Below are 7884 nucleotides of genomic sequence, written 5' to 3'. Positions count from 1 at the left end.
TCTTTCTTTCTTTAGATTATTCCACAGAGATGCAAATCAATGATACACAAAATTGGTGGTCCATCAACATGATTAAAGATGATCGGAGCATGCCAAAATCATCTTCCAACATAAAATTGTACGATGATGGTCAGTGTTTAGGATAACATCACTATCCAGTGAGCATGTGGACGACAGTTTGGGTCCACCCTCCTTGGGATAATTCATGTCTCCCTGTTTATTTTTCCCCGCTGAGGATTGTTTAATGGGTGATTTGTATAGGGCTAAGGTCCTAAACAATCAAAGTAAAGTATTTTATGTTTATTTTTTCGCTCTGTTGTTTAATGGGTGTGATTTGTATAGGGCTGATGTCCTAAACAATCAAAGTAAAGTAAGGAGTACTTGCAAATACTATCGAAAGATGTTTCAGTATCGAAAATCTTTATGATGGCCTAAAAATTTATTTTATATCTATTTATAAAATTTAAAACTTAAAATAGTGTAAATTAAATAGATCTATGCATACTTAAAAATCTTAAAAATCAATGATTTAGATAAATACTTTACAAGATGCACATTTCTAAGACTTGGAAGTCTTCTTCTTTTTTTTTTTAAAGATATTTATTTATTCTCTTTCACTGGTAAGATGTTCATTTAATTCCTGAAACCCTAATTTGGAATAAATCATTGCAGACTGGAGTGCAATGGCGAAGCCACAATGGCAGACTGGAGTACCCCTTCTAAGCCCTTCTCTTTTCTCAATGGCAAAGGCCACAATTGCAGACTGGAGTGCACTAAGAAAGCATTGCAGAGTCGTCAAAGTCAATTTTGTAGAATAGGCCTTTATCAAGGGAATTAGTTTAAAGTTCCCAAGTGATTGATGCTGATGGCCTGTAGAGAGAGATCTTGTGAGATTATGGGTTAATGATGATGCCAATGGTTGAAGTGAAATGCTCCCAAAGCAGAGGAATTATTGCCATAATTTTTGTGCCCTAATTCTCAGAAGGTCTGCTCATCTTCTTCCGAGTCCAAATCAGAGCTGTCTTGGAATTCTAGGGTTTGGAGTCAGAGGGATTTTGGTTCGTTAGTTTCATGGAGGTGGAGGCGAGTGAGGTGAAGGGGCGGCTTTGTGAATGAGATCCACGAAGTTGGTGTTCATCTTGACGCCATTACAGGCTTCCTCGAGTTTCTTTGATTATAGTTGTTCGATCCTTCAAGTGAAGAGAGAGAGGGAAAAGTTTTTAAGCCTTTAAAAGAGACCTTAGCAAGAGAGCCCACCTTGCAAATATGTTGAAGGCTTTAAAGAAGGAGAGGGAGAGAGATCAAGGCATTAATAAGATAGAGTAGTTTTCTAGGCTCAAGAATTTAAAAGATGGAGATTCGAAGGCTTCAAGCCCTCAAGCATGAGAGAGAGTAGAGAGAGAGAGGGAGATGAACGATGGTGGTAATTGACTAGTTTCAGGAGTCAAAGTTGTGAACTCTCTCGAGAGTGAGCAAGTCTTATTTTTTCAAACTTTGTAATGGAGGAAGAGGAAAAAGAAGGTGTCGACCTAGTCTCGGTGAGTATCGAACGTGAGGAGGTGGCAAAGGCTATCAAGCGAGTGGCTTTGGTTGTGCTTGATTCTTTCTCACCTCCATCACAACACTTTTTTGGTCTTGGTGATTGGGCTTGTAGAGCTTGGGGTTTATCTTACCCTCCAAGAATTAAATGGATAGGGAATAATAAGTTTATTTTCTACTTATAATCTTGTGAGGATGTTCAAAAGGCCATTGTACCTCAGGTCAAAAGAGTTCATGGTAGAACATTGTTCGTGGCGAAGTGGAAAAGTTCCGATCATTCTTCCTTGATCCAGAAGCAAGCTTTCTGGATTAAATTTTGGGGTGGTTCCGATTCATTTGTGGAGCCTGAATGTTCAGCGTTCATGGAATGTTTTTGGTGATTTCTTAGGGGTTGATTGGGAGGCTTTGTCAGGTGATGATTTATTGTTTGTTAGAGTTAAAGTGAACTGCAACGTTCTCTCTCATAAACCTCGTAAGATTAAGCTTTCAGTTGGATTTGAAGACTTTTTAATCGATGTCAATATTGAGGGGGTTAAAAATCGTAGAATTTCACGGGCTCCAATGTTGAAGAAATCTAAGGAGAAAGTATCAGATAATAAGTGGACCAGAGTTCAATCTCGTAAAGATAAAAGGTTTGGCTGCTTTCAGTCTAGTCTAGATGGAGAAGCTTCGAAAAGGATGTCGATGATGAAATGGCCAAAATCAGGGATGGTAAGGGAGACGGGGACACGTGGCAACAAATGGCACCCATACCATAAATGGACGGATTCTTCAAGTAACGTTAAAGCGCATGATAAGGTGTGGGTGGAAAAGAATAAGAATGTGTCAAATTCAAAAAAGGGGGGGATACCAAAAGAAAGGAAAGTTTTTTTTTCAAATGGGGGAGGGTTGACCGTGTCCATAGGAGGTGGTAACCTGAATAGGCAACAGTTGCCTATCACATGTGAGAATGAGGACGAAATTTTATCAGTTGACAAGGGGAAAAGAATGGCAGGAGAGAGAACCAAGATTGATGTTTATGGGTACTCCATATCCTGCAGTTAATGTGATTGGCAAGTTGGATGGTGAAGGGGTAGTACTAAAGAAGGCTACTCAAGGTAAAGTTGATTTCGATGTTTCGTCTCTCCCTGTGTTAACGGTGCTTGACAGGGTGGTGGATGAAGATCAGAAGATCAACTTTTGCAACTCGGTGCTGAAGGATGCTGATCAGTTAAACCTCGTCGGGCTGGTGCGTAAGGGGGATCAGGACTCACTCTTGCATTTCATCGTCCTTTCATGTAGAACAATGGCTACTAGGTTCCTACCATTCAGGAAAGCTGCTCATGAGAATGTTGGGAATGTGGTTCCTCACACTCCTCTTGAGGAATAGGGACTCCCACTTGTTATGGTTGAAGAGAAAGAAAATCATGTGAGTTTCCAGCCTGATGCTGATGATGGGTGGTCAGAAGAAGAGGTTGATTTTGTCCCTCCTCTCAATATTATGCCTGCTGAAGGGATTGGTGATGATGTTTTGGATGACCACCACCTTCAGAATCTATTAGGTGGAATGGATGACGACCACCTTCCGAGTGGCGTTTGATGTCATTAGAGATAATGTGAAGAAAGCAAGGGCCAAGGTGAAGGTTGCAGCAGGTGTCTCTGCTAATGGGTGTGAGGAGGTTAAAGATAAAAATCTTGCTAGTAATTCTGTGACAAGCAAGGGAAAGGAACCTGCATCCAAGCCAATTCGTTGGTCGGCTCGTGTGGCGGCTCGTTCTGTACCCAAGACAACTTGTAAGCCCTTCACAGGTAAGGTGCTTAATCTTTCAGGCGATGATGATGATTTCCAGGGGCCTAGTGCCCAATTTTATACTAATGGATCGTTGTTGGCAGCTAATGAGGGCCGCTCTTCTTTCGTTCCATAATAATTTTATCCTGGAATGTTAGGGGACTTGGTAGTGCTAAACGTAAGTAGGAACTAAAACTTTTGGTTAATAAGTTTAGACTTGATATTATTTTATTACAAGAAACTAAAATGCCTGGTCCTACTATTAGTATTGTTAGAGAATTTGGGGGGTTGAAATCTGTTATGTTTTGTGGGGTGGATGTTGTGGGTTTTTCTGGTGGCCTTTGGGCAATTTGGGACCCATCAGTAGTGCTTTGTTCTCAGATTATCATCAATGATCGATTTTTTAGAATGATTTTCTAGTGTCCTTTTTCTCATTTTTGATGGTTGCTTATGAATGTATATGGGCCTAATATTCATGCTCTTAAAATTGTGTTCCTTAATTATTTAACTTCTTGTTTGAGGGATGTTTGCTTGCCTTTTTGCTTGGGGGGAGATTTCTATTTCATCAGCAATTCTGATGAAACTTCTTCAAATGTGTCTTATAATGGTGGGATGAGGTTATTCAATGATTTTGTCATGACAAATGGGCTGATGGAGTTACCGGTGTCTGGTGTTCAGTATACCTAGTCTACTAATAGTCTGGTTAATTTGGTTATGAGCAAATTAGACAGGTTTTTAGTCTCGACGGATTGGGAAAGCCAGTTTCCCTTGGCTTCGGTTTCTTTGTTGGCAAAATTATTCTTAGGCCATATACTATTATGCTTACAATCTAGCAAAAACGTTATGGGGCCTAGACCTTTTTGTATGGATGCTGATTGGTTGCTTGAATCAAACGTTGTTGATTTGGTAAAGCATACTTGGTTAAATACGACTGTGATAGGACATCATGGCCATAGATTGCACAAAAAACTGTTAATAGTTAAACACTTTTTAATTGATTGGAAGCAAGCAAATAGGTTCTATTTGAAAATGAAATTAGATAGTGTTATGTCACAGTTACAATTTCTAGAGGAGGATACTCAATTGTTGGGAGTTCTTTCGGTAGAGGTTGCAGCTACTAAGGACCGGCTGGAAGCTGAGTTGCATGACTTGTTAAAGACATGAGGAAATTTATTGGAGACAAAGATCTAGAGTAAAATGGCTGAAAGAAGGTGATTTAAATATTGCTTTCTTTCATGCAATTGCAAACTCTAGAAAGATCATTAATGATATCACTGTAATTTTTTTTGGTAACTTAGTTGAGGAGGATGGTGAAGTTTGGGATAATGAGTTTGTTAGAAAATTTGAGGAGGCCTTTACCAACGAATGCATTATGGGTGTCTCTTTTCCTGAGGTGCCATGAATTGGAAATACCTGTGACTAAGGAGGAAGTAAAACGTGTTCTTTCTCTCTTAATGGGGATAAGGCATTTGGACCAAATGGTTTCCCCTTGGTTTTTTTCCATAACTTCTGGGATTTAGTAGGGGATGAGGTGTTTTATATGGTGGTTGATTTCTTTAATCACGGAGTTATAGATAAGAGCATTAACTCTATGTTTATTGCTCTATTCTTAAAAAGAATGCGATCGCTAGTATTTCTGATCTGAGACCTATTATCTTACTAACAAGTCTCTATAAGATTGTTGCAAAGTTGTTATCCCTCAGATTGAAGAAGGTATTTTCGTTAGTGGTCTCTGGCCCCCAATCAGCTTTTATTAAAGGAAGAATTATCATGGATAATAATGTTTTAATTGCTCAAAAATATCTTCATTCTAAAGTTTTGTGCGCAGAACCAGGTGTGGTGTTGAAATTAGATTTAGAAAAGGCATATGATAGGGTTGAATGGAATGTTTTAGATGAGATTATGTTGAGAATGAAGTTTGGGGTCTGATGGAGAAGGTGGATTAGAGGTTGCTTATCATCGGCTCATTTTTCAGTCCTAATGAATGGAAGCCCAAAGGGTTTTTTTAAAGCTTCTAGAGGTTTGAGGCAAGGAGAACCATTGTCACCATTTATGTTCACTTTGGTGGCGGAGGGTTTTAGCTTAATGCTTAAAAGAATTGAACAGATAGGTAGGTTTAATGGCTTCAGAGTGGCTGTTGAGCGCCCTATTATCTCTCACCTGCAATATGCTGATGACACAATCATATTCTGTGATGCAAATGGAGATAAGGTTCTAGCTATCTCTTTATTCTTACGATGTTGTGAGGTTACTATGGGTCTTAAAGTTAATTTTTCAAAAACCACTGTAGTGGGTGTTGAGCCTGCCTTGGTTGATGAATTAGCATTGTCAATAGGGTGTGCGGTTGGTAGTCTTCCTTTTAATTATCTAGGCATTCCTATTTCAGATAAAAGGTTCTCAAGATCGGTATGGGACCCAGATATTAATAGAGTTATCTCTAAGCTAGATTTATGGAAGTCTAAATTTTTATCTCCTGGAGGGCGTGTTACTTTGATCAAATCAACTCTATCTAATATGCATGTTTACTTGCTATCCTTGCTTTATATGTCAGCCCCTATTGTTAAGGAAATTGAGCGGCTCATGCGCAATTTTTTATGAGACTCTTTTGATGGTAACAAAAAATACCATTTGGTGAGCTGAGATAAAGTTTGCACTCCTAAAGCTGAAGGGGGTCTGGGGATTTGCAAGATCACATTTGTTAATTTAGCTCTGCTATCCAAATGGTGGTGGGGATCTATTAAAGATGGAGATCAATTGTGGAAGGAAGTTTTGGTTGTTAAATATGGTGTGGATAATAGTGGCTTTATTGGTAAGGGAAGAGGAGGAAATTGGCAATCCCAATTGTGGAAAGGTATATACTCTACTAGGGAATTGGTAGTGAGAAACTTGAGGTGGGAAGTGGGTAGAGGATCTACTATTGATTTTTGGAATCGTAAGTGGATGGGTGATGGTCTGTTGAGATTTAAGTATAAAGAAGTGTTTGATAGGTGTGTAAATGAGCATTTAAAGGTGGACGAGGCTATAAGGTGGTCTGTTGATAGATTATCTTGGGATATTCGATTGAGCTATAATAGGGTGCCAAATGTTGTTCTTAATCAATTTTGTGATCTGTTGCTAGATCTTGATACAATTTACATATCCAGACATCATGAGGATGAGGTAGTATGGGAGTTAATTGCAGATGGTATGTTCTTAGTGAAGTCTGTGTATCATCTATTATTTCATCATAGATTAAGATGGGAACAACCAAAGCTCAAATTCATTTGGAAATGGCATATTCCACATAAGATTCAAATCTTTTTATGGACACTCTTGCAAAATAAAGTGCTAATAGTTGACAATTTGAGGAAGAGGGGGAAAATAATGGTTAATATTTGCTTGTTGTATAAAAATGATGAGGAGACTAGAGATCATTTATTCATTCATTGCCAGTTTAATTCAGCGGTATGGATTTGGGCCTTTTAAGTTATTGGTTTTCAAATGCCTTCATCGGCACATCAGTTTGATCTAATAGATCAAGTCTCGATTTCTTCTTTGCCTAAAAGGGGGGTGATGATATGGCAGATTTTTAGAGCTTCAATGCTTTGGGAAGTGTGGTCAGAGAGAAATAGGCGAATATTTTAGGGATTTAGTTGGGAGTTGGATCGTGTGAAAGTGAAAGATAAGATTTTTCAAAATGTTTGGTTGTGGTTTTCTTTTTCGAAAGAAGGTTTCGGGGTTTCAAATATTGATATTCGACTGAATGTGAGGAGTTTGTTACACCAACGAAGTTATAGACCCAATATTCGATGTCAATGGACCCACCCTATCGTGGATGTTTTAAGTTGAATTTTGATGGCAGTTCTTTGGGATACCCAGAGCATGCTGGTTTTGGGGGTGTGGTTAGAGATTATCAGCGTGTAGAGATAATCACTTTTTGTGGCCCTTGTGGGATAACTATAGCAAACCAAGCAGAAATATTAGCTATGCTTCAAGGTTTAAAGTTGTTGAAGGATCGTTGTGATCAATCTGCATGGCTGGTGGAAGGGGATTCTCTTAATGTTATCAACTGGATGTCTATATCTAGTAAGCCACCTTAGAGCTTGAGAAGGTTTTGGTTGGAAGCTTTGGTTATTTATCGCAATAAGGTTGGGGCTTTCAATCATGATTTTAGGGAAATGAATGAAAGGGCTGACTCGCTTCCTAATGATGGAGTGTTGGCCCATCTTTGGTGCTTAATTTGTTATCCTTTTAATTATTGTATTTATCATCTTCACTGAAATTGTTAGTTTAATTGAGTAATAAAGTCATTGTGATCTTGTTAAAAAAAAAAAGTCTTTTTTTTTTTTAATGTCCACGTATCTCAAAGTCGAGATTATTAGATTTGAGGGTCTTTTGGCATGGAAACAACTTCTAGTGAATTTCTGAAATGCGTCTTAATTTTATTGTTTAGAGCCTCAACGTTATATAATATTTTGGCATGGAAACAACTTCTAGTGAATTTCTGAAATGCGTCTTAATTTTATTGTTTAGAGCCTCAACGTTATATAATATTTTTCCTTGTTTAATAGCTTGTTTTTTTAGTTTTTTTTTGTATA

The sequence above is a fragment of the Amborella trichopoda genome, chromosome 4, assembly GCF_054954075.1.
Source record: "Amborella trichopoda isolate Santa Cruz 75 chromosome 4, AtrichopodaSantaCruz75HAP2 v2.0, whole genome shotgun sequence".
NCBI classification, from domain to species: Eukaryota; Viridiplantae; Streptophyta; class Magnoliopsida; order Amborellales; family Amborellaceae; genus Amborella; species Amborella trichopoda.
This window is presented reverse-complemented; position numbering follows the sequence as displayed.